Genomic DNA, 14,075 nt, shown 5'->3' on the forward strand with positions numbered 1-14,075 from the left:
TAATTTAATCTGATTTATACGACTAAATACACTTTTATTTAACTTAATTTAATAGTGAAGGTTTGATAATTACCTAAGGTAGAGCAGAGAGATAGGTACTAGATGTACAATTGGTTTTATTTTATGTGTTTTCCAAAAGAAAATATTAATATATAAAAATAAAAGATAAATGAAAAACGAGCGAGAATGCCGTATAATAGATATGGGCGCTGACATGAAGGGCATGCATGACGTGGCTGGAAAAAAATACCCATCTACGAACAAATATTTTTTTGGAATGCAAACAGTTATTTAAAAAAAAAGGTCAAGGAGGCGATCATTTCCACATATTATCGCCTCCCCTCCATAAACACGCCACTAATATGGAGTCTTCTTGAGCACTTCTTTCTCTATGGCACCATGAATGATAACAACGGTGACCAATGGCGATGCCTGACTCTGTCGTTATCGAATGCAATACCAAACATACACAAATCTTTTAAAAGAAATTTTTCAAATATTATATAGAAATACATTAAATATAGTAATATAGTAATAATAAAATTGAAATTACCAGCTATAAAAAATCTACTATATATTACGACCTACATCCGGATGGAGCGACAATTTATGAAAATAATAATAACAGTTGGTACAAAAAGTACTATCAATGCAATAAGAAGGGATTTATGAGTTAGGTGATCGAATGAGTAACCTTGGTCAGGAAACTGGAATCATTACAAATTTCACCATTAGATGCTTCAGAGGAGTTCCTTCACACGTCTTTAATGTTAAAACACACACAACCTGATCTGAGCGTGGATGAATTAAACAACTCGTCCCAACTACCAAGAAACGAGGGGACGTGACATGGAATTTATGATCATAAATTCACACGAATTTCAACCTGAAGTTGGATTTCATTTGGATCAATTTTGGTGACCTTACATCATCCTTCAAGTTACAGAACGATTGTTGTAGTTGCTTAATAAAATGTCATCTGGTTGAGTGATTAATTTTAGTACGCATCAAATTAAGCTATATGAGGGGTTGTTCTATAAAAAAAAATGACGTGGTGTCAAAGTACACAAATGTATCAATTAACTGGTGGGTGGAGACACTTGTGAGAGGGTGCGATTTCAATATTCCATAAATGCGAATGATTGGTGTGATGTTGTTAATTCGATCTTGAATGACTCTTATCCCTAAACAATTATAGGATAATACTATAACGTATAATACTCATCATAGTATCTTACCGTACGCGTTTTTCTCCGAAGTCCATCAACCGGAAAAGGGTGATGAGATTGCGTATTGTTGGTTTGAGAATATTTGCGATACGACAGTCCGAAACAAAACTCGTGACTGACTGACTGGTGGGAACAAAACGTTATTTGCTGATGTAGACCGATCACTTTTAGTACTTTGAAAACTTGAGTCTTTTTTCGATTACTCCTTATAGTAATACATATATTATATAAATCCACTAGAATATTGCCGATTCATCGTTATACTGTTTCAGTTAAAACAAGATCAGTCATCGAGGCCGACCGCACAATATTTTTTCGAATTAATCCAAAATTAACTGTGTAGTGGTACGTGCAGGATAAAGATGAAGATAGCCACAGAAACAGAATGGCCATTTAATTCAAACTATTATACACACGCTATCACTGACTGTGTCAACCGACATATATATTATATTATATGCGTATAAGTCATGAATACTGAACTATAAGGACGTAAAAAATAATTACCCACTTCCGTGACTTACGATTATTATCATATTTATTATAATTAGTTTGGGTTTAGTCATTAATGTGTTTCAGTTTATTGTAATAGCGCTATTATTATTAAATTCGCCTAAAAGGTTGGAATAGTTTTGATCTACTGCATAATTGTATCAATTTAAATTATTTATTTTTGACACATTAATTAATTTAAGGATTTATTTAAATTTTTTAATGTAATAACTAAGAAAATATATTAAATTCCATGTAAAACAGTACGTCATGGCGTTGGTTCTTTGATCAGATGGAAATATTTTTTTAAATTTAAAATGACGTATAATACATAATATGTATGTTTAAAACTTACTTACTTAAAATCAATTAATATCGTTATTATAATAATTCATACAACTATTATTATATAATTATATCAAAAATAATACTTTTGTTCATAATATTATAGTGAATAAGTACCTACTATAATGTATACCTGTTCTCTATCAAAACCAAAGAAGTATATTGTATAATGTAAATTATTGTCCAACACATTTAAAGTTTAAGCTCAACTTTAAAGGATATACAGAGTGAAAATTATGGTTTCATGGGACTATATATAGATTTATAATTCTAACATGCATTTAACGAGAAACAAAACAGGACAAAATTATTTAAACATACTAGTATAATAATACTGCCATAATGATTATAATAGTACTTATAGTACCTATTTTAAATATTGACGTACATCATTTTGCAGTCTCATATTTTATATTACTCAAAGAAAAATAAGCAACCTTCTTACAACAATGTTCAATATTATATACTATATTAAAATGCATAGTATTATATACTATACATTTGGGGAGAGAATTTAGGTTATATATTATTAATTTTTGGTCAATGTAGAGCGAGAGAAAAATATAGACTGTTAAAATCCCGGTACAAATATCTAATTAGTTATTAAGCTACCGAGTTAATTCAATTTTATTCTAGTGCCAAAAATTGAAGTAGTATTTGTTTGTACTTTGAGTAGGTACTTTTTAACAAAAGACAAATAATACAAATTGAAAACATGACTGACATTAAAATCATAAATAAAAATGTTAAATCCAGTTAATAATAACAACAAAAATAATGAACAGATCAAAAGTTATAAAGTGTAATAATTTGGTAACTTGATTTTAATATGAGTCATGTGGTAAGCATATTTTTACCCTGTATGTTTATAACTTTATCAGCAAGTTATTAATTATTATAAATAATTATTTTACAAATAATAAGTTTACAAAAAACTGATTTAACGAGGTTATACTGCTGTGTAAAGTACGTATACTTTTTAATACAAATGTAATATAATTTATTTATTATATTATGACACCTATTTTATATTGAATAATGGAAAAGTAATTAATTTCAAAAATATTTATTTAAGTATGAGTAGTATGACTACCTATATCTGAGTTGTAGATTTACCATAACATATACATATATACTAGTATACTACATAATAAAATCTAAAGTCATATTATTTTAATTCAAATCATTATTTCAACTATGCATTTACAATTTATTGCTTATTATATGTACACAGTACCTATACATACTAGTAAAATTGTTTATTACTTACATTACAGTTTTATGGAAAATGAACAAAAATGGTTCAGATATTGTTTGAAATAAAATATATTAAATGTTGATATATATAATAATATTATGTAATATCAACTGGGAATAAAAATGTATTTACAAAACATTCTTTTATTTTAAATTAAAATGCAGTTTTTTTATTACAGAAAAATTACTTCAAGCATAAACTATAGACACCAAAGTATTAAACTGTTAAATAGTAATATGTAAAATTATTATGGTGTGATATACCTTCGATATACACGAGATTTAATTATATTTTATTCTGTTATATTTACCAAGGTTCATTTGATTTAATTGAACTATGAAACTTAGTCATAAAATGGTAAGGATACAAAAATAATATTCATCCATCAACTGACTTAAAATGTAAAATGAAAATTCAACGTATGTCTTTCAACCAATATAATGTGAATGAACCAAGGTTTTGTGATGGGAAAAAATCTTTATTCAATTTCCTTTGATTTATTATCGTTATGTCGATTGGTTCTAAGTTTAGTAAAAACAAGACACCAACGTTTATTTTTAAATTAATCTTTTCGTAACATCTTGAATTTTAATTTGAAAATTTGAAAATGATAAGATGATTTAAAAACTGTTTATTATAAATTATTTTGCGAATCATAACTTAAGATATTATAATGTAAAAATCAAAGTATCTAAAATATTTTTTGTTTGTACCTGCTTTAAGAAATTCGGCGTTAAAATAATTGGCATAAATCAAGTAATGTCCATTGTTTAATCTGCCTTAGAAAACTAGGTAGGTATCTGGTATATATATATATATGTATGTGTGTAAATGAAAATTTAAATTGGTTAGACATATGGCGTAAAATAACGATTTATAAATTATAATACACTAGCTGCAGTACGTCGTTGACCGAAGAAAATGTAACCGAGATGACCAATACCTCGGCGTGGATATAGTAATAAGTAATTTTTTTTCTTACGTGAATCTGTTTCAAGCAGAAATAAATGAATGTGGGGTTATGGTTTTAATATTATTGTTTGTAGCGAGTAAGCCAAACAACAAATAACTGTTTCAATCTAATATCCTCAACCTTCTCTGAATCGTCAAAATCGATTGATTATTTATGATTCCATAAGTCATATACTTTTCCTTTTATAATACTTATTAACCCAAGTGGGATCTATTTCAAGTTCCATCATCTATTCATACGACAGGATCCCAAATAATATGTGTGCACAATTTGGTGCCAATTGGTCAAAATTGTTAGATATAACCCGACTAATAATATTCGGAAGGGCCGACTTACTAACCTAACTTATAATTTACCCATGTATCGTTTACGTTTTGCTGCAGTTGAAATGTTGTCAATATTGTTTTTTTGCCAACATCAGTCGAAAATATTTTTAGTTTATAAACCTCGACCATATTATACAATTTGCCTCTGATATAATATATAATAGCTATTGCTCAATTTTACATCTATATAAAATTGCTTTGATATAGCCTATATTATAAAATATAAAACAAGACAAAATTATGTTAAATCGTACCTATAATTTTTTTTATTATCTGGAACCAATAGCAACCTTATAATTAAACAAAAAAATATTCGATTTTCGTGAGCTGATACAAAATTCATGTGCGAGCGTTTTAAATTGATTATAAATGGATTAAAAAACTAAGATGCGAACTCTTTCCGAGTCTCAAGGAATCTATTGATATAACTTTTCTTGAAAAAGGTCTAATAGTTCTTGAGTCTATACTATAGACTCTATAGAGAACAATAAAATTAAAGGAACAATAATTTTTATAGGTACAAATAGATTTATATATTTTATACTCATTAAATATTCAACATATTTTAAAATAAGTGATCACACTTACTTGTTGGAATTATTATGTTTTAGGATTTATTACAAATTTCCTATTCGTTATATTATGTAGTAGAGTACCTATATAACTATTATTATCTATTCTATATGTATATAAATGAATGTATGTATGTCTGAGTGTCTGTGTCTGTCTGTGTGTCCATATTATCATGGCAAGTGGCAACCATTTATATATTATTTTGAGATTTCCTATCGAAATTTTTGTTTATAAATGGTTGCCGTGAGTTTCAAAGCTATAATAATAATAATTATTGGTTGCCATTGGTTTAAAATTGTTGTAGCCATTCCATTATAAAAAAAACATCGGAAAAACAACAAATAATGGGCAACGAAGTGCACGGGATTAGCTAGTATATTTATATAAGAACTTCAAAGGTTTTTTGAAAAATGTAGTAAAAATTAAAATATACCGATAAATTATAAATTTAAAACGCATATACATTATACATACATAACGATTTAGGAAACTCGCTCTGCTGTATAGTAGGTATTGAGCGTATATACCTGTTCATTGAATAGGATGTAAGTTATGAATGTGTTAAATTTGAAATTAATTACACGGTTTGTTACCTATAGTTCTAAATATATTTTATTATAATACATTTATATATTTATAATGCTAAAAGTATTTTTTTTATTATTATCAATACGGTAGGTTGAATTAGTTTTTAACTAACACCATTGGCATATAATATCATAATAATATCGTTTCACAATTCACATATAATATTACTAGCTGTTAATTACTTTTTCAAGTTAATAGATAGTGACGTACCCTATTAATAAATAAATAATGATAATATAAATATATAATAAATTATCTGACCTTAGAAAGATAGGCTGACAGACTGTCTATTCTCAGAATCATTTTTCGTATGCAAATTTAAGTTTAACTCATAAATTACGCCATTACGGTGACCTACTCACTCGTGATACACTAACCTTTTATACAGAAGAGTGACTTCCCCAGTTTTCTAATTACAATATCATAAATATATATATGTATTTATTAAGACAATTTACAACCTGTATTTATAAACATAATAAGTTAAAGTGATAACTGTACATAGCCATATATATAATAATAATAATAATAAACAAAAGACATAAAGTACATGATGAGGGAAGTCATCCAGCGACGGAATCCTTCATATATTTAAAAAAAAGTTAAAAACAGCAATATATAATTTTTATGAAATGTAAAAACTAGTGCGTGACTCTTTAAATTTTGACACTCTTGGGACATTTATCCCCCACCTCCAAACCACTATTAAATATGGCTCATCATGTAACATGCAATTATTATTATGTATTCACGCGAAATATGATGTAAACGGCGAATGAACAAAATATACCTATGTTAAGGTAGTATAAGTGTAAAATATGTATGACAGCTATGGATATTAAGCCTTAAAACGTAAAAATTTTCCATTCAGGTGAGTATAATTTAAAGTTTTACACATCAACCGGTATAGAAAGGTATTTGACGCGAGTAGGTCCAGATTTTTTTTTATTTCAGTAAAAATATAAAATTATTATGCTTGTACCCATAAAAAACATAATACACCACTGCATGTACAAAAGTCGTAACTGTTTTGAAAATATTATTTTAACATAATTTAATGTAATTAAAAAACGACAATTTGAAAAATATTATATTTTTATAATTATTTTCAAAATAATTTTTTAACATTTTACTATTTTGAACGAAAACATTCTATTTTTATTTTATATTCTATAACAAAATATTTTTTGGAGTACATTAAAATATATAAAGTTTTCATTAGTTATTTAGTAATAATACGTATAGATATTTAATGTTCAGATTAATGGTGTAGAATACCAACACATAAATACTCCTGTATCACTCTATTCCATTCATCTAAACATAAAATACTTAGAACTAGGCACATTATAAATAAAATAGTCAAAATATAATTTCTTTGTTTTTTCAATCACAAGAATTATGTATAAAATTATTTTCAAAAAGTTGACTTTTTGAAATAACGAGTGTAGACATTTAATGGATCACCTTATTGTATAAAAATCACAATAATATTCATTCTGGAAACATTAATATTTTCATGATTTTCATTTTTATACTTAGTGCTTAAACATCTATATAAGACTATAACTGAATACAGTTTCCTAAGTAAAATAAGTCTGCACGTGCTGAACTAAGTCTTTTGTGACACATACATCGACTATGCATACGGACATAAGTTCTTAAAATTATTCTATTTGACGAACTTTACCGTTTATTTATTATTTGTTGTGACTCTCTCCACGCTTAGATCTGGTATTGCTCATAATGAAAAATGTTGGTGATAATTTTAAGTTGAATTTTGATATATTTAAAATCAATATTATTTTATAACTGCAGGCATGACCTGAAAACTAACCTTCAGTAATGGAGTATTCACTATGGTTCAACAATTTTCATTCGACAAGTTCACAGACAACTCTACGAATATGTCACTTTAATTCAACTGTCTCGTTGTATATTGCAGCACTCTCAAATGTCTACTTTCCTGAATGAAGTCAAAAGTATATTATATATATTAATATATTAATAATCCTTTTTACCCCCTTGCACGATTCACGTACAAAAATATATTCTGATAATATCTCATATCCAATATATAACGTTATTTTTATAATATTATAATCACTAGATTTATCTCTCTGTGTTCATATTATATTATAATTCGCTGTTTCTGGGTTGATTCCCGGGCTTTTAAAAGGTTTGTCATACGTACGAGTTTGTTCCCCTATTGTTGTTCCAATAAATGTAAATGATAATATATCGTATAAACACTTCCGCCTATTAACGTTACCAAAGAACGCAAGAGGAGATTGGCTGACAAGTCTCTCAACAATTTTCTTTTTTTAGTTTTTTCCTATTTTGAAAATCATTCAATTTTTATTTATTAATAATTTATTGTATTATATTATAATTTATAATTTATTAATATTTTAGGTATTCATTGTCATACTAAAAAAAAATATGTTAGGTAAAAATTAAAAGCACATTGTTTTTAAGAACTAGTATCTGGTAATGCGATTACCAGTATACTCATTCATCACTCTCTCAAAAAATTTCTTTTTCTTGATTTTCTAGTCCCATTTATCCCGCATATAATATACGTTTCCAACTGCATTTCTAACAGCTCATATATAAATTGATACCTATTGGACGCTCACTATAAAAATAATTGTTCAGTTTCAAATTATACCTCTCACAACTATTCATACTTCAGTTTATAGTACTTAGTGAAGAATTGAGCCCATATACTGAGTGGAAAACTTGCTTCTGGGGACGTATAATTATAAAAATAAACGTAGTTCATAAACTCTACAATTCTTTCGTCATTTGTTGATCGAACTGATAACAACTCATCTGTAAAGCAATCGATAACTTTTGTTGAGTTTAAAAAGAAATCGCAATCTTAAGACTTTTTACTGAATATAAGTTCCATATTCATTCAAAAATTGACTCTACGAAAAATACATAACTATGACACTACAAATTTATGTTGAACTAATGATGGTTACATATTGGAGCACGTGCAATATTTTAGATTTTAAAAATTTAGAATGTTCAACAATAAAAACTGCTATTTAAAATCAATTATTATTACCAAAAACATTTGATGAAATACCTATTATTTTTGTTACTGATATACAACAATGAGGGAATCGACCCGTACATACGGTAAACAGGTACCTGGGAATCAACTCATATGCGTTATAATTAAATCCTATTTTTATTTTACACACGTCATTTTAAATGCCAATGGTTAAAAGTTATTAGTAGGTAACATTGGCTCCAATACTGATACATATTATATGCATGTACCTACTATTAATTATTATATTCTATCTCGTCAAATATAATATGCATATTGTATGTCTTTTGCAGCTATCGCCATTTGCCAAACGAGCGAGAGAATATGTAGGTAACTCGTATATTATTGTGATACGTAGTCCGCGGGTAGGTAAAGGATAAAAAATAAAAATAATTAAATAATGGAGTTGAGCTTGAGGAAAATATAGATAGAAAAAGAGCTGTCAATGAAATTTTATTAACAATTTTTAAATATAAAACCCTAAAGCCACACCATGGGACTTGTGTGCAATATATGTATAATCTATATTGACATAATGACATGATTTATATTTTATAGTCATTTTGTTCGATATAAAAATATAAACTGGTAAACAGGCCTTGGAAATGTGTGCAAGCGATATATTTCACTCACTACCGTGTGGAACGTTTAATGTTTATATTTATATAATATTATAATATAATACTACTATTTATGACTACGTTGAATTTCGAAGAGTCAGATTATGCATAATATAAATATATAATAATATTGAAATGTTCGTGTTGAAATGTCTAATAATATCTATATCTATATTTTTTTTATCTATAATCTATATATTCTGTATAATATTATGAATGTTCTATTTTAGGTGCGTGTTTTTTATTTTAACTTTGACAACTAAACTATCTAAAATACTCGCCCTTTATTATACGATCTGTTCGTTGTGTTGAAGTACGTTTGTATTGTATATAATATGAAATTATACTTATTCATTTTATTATAATTACTGTAAGAATGCAAAACACCGGTTTGTTTTTTGTTTAATATAGTGTTTTTTATTCTTGCATTTTGAAAAGAATTATCATATTTATTTAATTTACAATATATTCTTTTCGTTTACATATGCTCTGTTGAGCTACAGATATTTTATTTCAGTTCAAAATAATTAATTTATTCAGTTTTGTTGTACAGTATTTTCTTTTGATATACATCTGCTCTGTTGAGCTACAGATATTTTATTTAAATGTGGGATGATAAATTACAATGATTAAAGACTCACGTGGACCGTGAAAGTAAGAGACAGAATGTGGGTATGTTGTGTCCAATGGCAGCCTACTCTGCTGGTGGTGCTGGATGACAACAATACAAAAATGTTCCGGGCGGTGGCTTGACTCGTCCTCGGATACAGGTACTGCCCTCTCCTCGTCGACTGGTTCCAACGTGGTTGATAATATTGATATATATCAATGTGTTATCGTGTGTTGGTTGTCGTGCGTACCGTCAATACGTCTGCGATACGTGAACGACGACAACAACAACGGTGATATGGCAACGGACTGATATACAATTATAGCGGCGCGCTCTTAGTGGCGGCGGCAATAATCATACGATACGCGGCGTGATAACGGCGCTCGGCGTAACGAAAATAATAATACGCGGTGGGACGGTACGGCGAGTCGAACGGTCGCGGCGGCGCGCTCGTCGTGGCGGCGGCGGCAACGGGACAGACAACGACTACTACGACTGGGTACCGGGGGCTTGAACAGTACGTTCTTAGGCGTACCACCACCGATACCTAGCGAGAGTGTTGGGGGGATCTTCCTCTCCGTCTACTGTTAAGTGTGAGTGGCTTGAACAGTACGTTTTAAGGCGTACCACCACTCACACCGGGAGTATAGGGAGAAGGCTTTGCGGGAGAAGACGGTTTGAAGTTACACACTGAAAAGAACGGTAAGTGGAAACGACGTGTCGATGAGTTGAACTGGTGAACTGATGAACTGGTGAACTGATGAACTGGTTATTCTATTGACCGTGCTGGCCCATACTTATGCGATGTTTGCACCACGGGTGGTGTGTTGTACCGATGAAAGTAGGTAGTTATTTTCATTAAGTTTTTGTATGTTGTATATTCTCTATCCTGTGGGCGGCTATATGTAATTAGTGTGTAATCTTCTGGGGAAGATGATGGTTATGACAGTTTTACTGTCAGTTGTGGTGGTTTTCTATAAGGTCGCCGAAAGTGTTGACGTTCGGAATAACCTGCGTGACGGCGCGCACTCTATGCGGCGTCATTGCGTCATTGGTTTTCTGGATGTAATACGTGTTTTCTTCTTAATTCAACTTCGTTGGTACTTCTTTTTATGCTTGGTGTGTTAAGAACGTTGTATAGTTTTAACTTATATCGTTTACCGTGCTTAAATAAGTCGTTTCGGTGACAAATTGTTAGCATGAGTAGGTATTTCTGTAGTTACGGCGGCGCGTGTTGAATAGTTTTGTTTCGCGCATTGAAGCGTGTATAGATGGCGACACATATTTCATTGTAATGATAATTCTGCATCGTTACATTACACAGGCTGGGCTGAACGTACATTACACATTTGTGATAACGCAGACGTCATTACAAAATAATAATAATAATAATAATAATAATAATATATAATTATATTATAACGTATAATATAGAAATTACACATAATTAGGTTAATAAATCTTGGGGCCGGAGTGGCGCAGTGGTCACGCAGTTGACTACGACTCACACAGTCATCGGTTCGATTCATAGCAAAGTGCAAAAAAATGTGAGTGATTCTACGCAGTCACCATTTTCCCGTGCTGTCGTCCGATTGCGTCATCCAGTTTCCAACTAGGTCCCACTCCACTGGGAGTGAAGACCGCACATGTCTCCTCTTGAAGAAGGGGCTAGTATCATGCATATAGTGATATGTAAATATATAAATAGATCACATGATCTCCCTACTACCCACTTGTGATAAGCATTGTCAAAGACCTTGAGGTCGTTTCAATGAACAAATATAGAAAAAAAAAAATCTTGAAATACATGATCTGCATTGGCAAACGACATTAGACATCTTAAATCATTAGTGGCATGTGGGACATAGAAGATTGAAGTGGAATAAGATGATCTATGATTTAGTTATGGTTAATTATTGTTTCATATCTTTTTTTGTTTTTATGCTATAGGTACATATACGAATTTCATCGTCTAGTGTGGATACTGGATAGTTTCTTAAAAAATGGATGTAAGCACTCCAAATATGTGTGATATAAATTTCACTATATAGCTAGGTATTATTATATAACTCCTGTGACGTATGTGATTTGTAGCATTATTAATAATAGTTGTGGTTCTGAAATGTCATGAGATTATGATAAATCTTCTTTATATTGTGATCAGGAATTAATTATTGATAATCACTAATCAGAGATGCAATGAGTGTGACCATATGGTCATGGTTTTATAAAACATAACAAAAAACACGGTAAAAAAATGTTTTAAAACATATTTTTCAATATGTTATTGAAATATTTTAAAATTGTAGTCATACAATAATATGGAAATCACAGCTGTTCATTATTCCATAAAACACGGCCACGGCGTCTATGTAAATAAAATATGTTAAACGTATTATAAGTTATTTGACGAGGGTTAACGTGAAACGAAAATAAAAGAAAAAAAAATTCGTATACGACAAAAGCAAAGCTTTCAATATATTATAACAAACATTATGGGCAGGTCTGTTATCACATTGGAACACGCCACAGAACTATTTCATTCACATCTTGGATTCATACAGCACATTGTGTCAAATAACGTCATTATAATATAGATATATAATATGGTAAAACGGATTCGATGGAAATTGTAGTAATTATTTATTATTTATTTCGACATTTTGTATATACATTACCTAGTGTGTTTGCGTAATTGAATCTCTTCTATTGGTTAAAGGTCAAAAATCAATACCACTGCCGTGGGACATCATCATCTTTGCACCACCGGTAAGTAAAAAAAAAAAAACACTCGAACAATTTAATTAAATCCAGGTACAGATACTGGAATCAGAATTGGAAACGAATAAGTTGCAAGTTGTTCAGAATATTAACCAAATCATTCTCAAAAGTTCTCTGTGAAAGTGCCGTGTTCAATTATTAACAGTATCCTCTTTGGACTTGCATAAATTGTGTTTGCTTGCAGTTTCGGTGCTTGTGTGAGCAGATATTATACATATCTATGATAGCTATCTATATAGCTATTGGTGATACACTTAATGAATTTTCTGTTGGTTATAACTTGTAACTTATACTATAGGGTTGTAGACTTATAGTACAATACAAGTTGACAGATCGAAATAAATGTCCGCATTGAAGCTGTAGTATAAATAATAAATATATAATAGCTAAGGTATGTTACCGTAACACAAGCGTGCGCAGACATTATCGGCGGCGTAGTCATAAATAATATTATAGAAGTTTTCAAATTTATTCTTAAGTTCTGAACTAATAATTAATTGTGAATGGTAGGCTAATATTTTTTATGTCACTTACCTCTCTTGTCTTTTACATTCGAATGCTTATATATTGACCATATACCTATAAGACATTTACTGCAATATCAAATAAAATAAAATAAAATTTAATAATTATTGATGTTATTTACAAATTTAGTATATTATTATTACAGATACTACAACTTACAATTAAATATTATTCCACTAGTCACAATCCCAATCCTATATCAAAGATTTAATACAACAATACATTATAATTTATAACCGGTATATATTTTTCCAAATCGAACGACAATGATTAATTTAATAGATATATTTAACGTATAAAAAGTTATATTTTACACCTTACATCTATTTATTCTATTTTACACATGAAACATAATCTAGTACAGTTGTGCAACTAAAAATCATTTGACTGAGTTGTCACAACTACACATGGCTACCCTTTGTGCACGATTAAGAGTTATGCCTGAGTAAATATTTAATTTTATCACGATTGTATGAAGTCAAAGTAGGTACCTATACTATGCTACGGATTCTCATAATTATTATTATACCTAAATATGTTTATTTGATAATAAACTTTATGCTTGCTAGTAGGTAAAAACTTCAAAGTTGTCCAAACACAATTGTACCTATGTTATTGTATAATATAATTGAATCACAATTATATAAATTACTAAGATTTGTATAAAAAATATATAATATTAAATATACCA

This window comes from Acyrthosiphon pisum, chromosome A2 (genome assembly GCF_005508785.2).
Source record: "Acyrthosiphon pisum isolate AL4f chromosome A2, pea_aphid_22Mar2018_4r6ur, whole genome shotgun sequence".
In the NCBI taxonomy this organism is placed as follows: domain Eukaryota; kingdom Metazoa; phylum Arthropoda; class Insecta; order Hemiptera; family Aphididae; genus Acyrthosiphon; species Acyrthosiphon pisum.